This window comes from Anneissia japonica, unplaced genomic scaffold, assembly GCF_011630105.1.
Source record: "Anneissia japonica isolate Jap-2015-1 unplaced genomic scaffold, ASM1163010v1 scaffold287785_len535756_cov143, whole genome shotgun sequence".
In the NCBI taxonomy this organism is placed as follows: Eukaryota; Metazoa; Echinodermata; class Crinoidea; order Comatulida; family Comatulidae; genus Anneissia; species Anneissia japonica.
The window spans coordinates 322,000-322,271 of NW_022696924.1; positions in this window are offsets into that span (position 1 = coordinate 322,000).

The window sequence follows — 272 nt, forward strand, 5'->3', positions numbered from 1 at the left end:
TGTTTTATTTTATTCTTGTATGTATAACGTTGTTCTGAAATTGCTCTGATAACAATAAAGTTAATTTTACATTATAAAGATGTTTTACCGCCAAAATGGCAGCCATCTTGGAATTTTTGTGATGACGTCATCATTCCGATTAAATTTTTTAACGAGAGTGAAGAGTAACTATTTAGCCAAGTTTTAGTTACATTTGATAACATAGCATATGTATAAAGTGACTAAAAACATACATTTATTTCCCCTAGGCCTACCCCCATCTTAATTAGTCC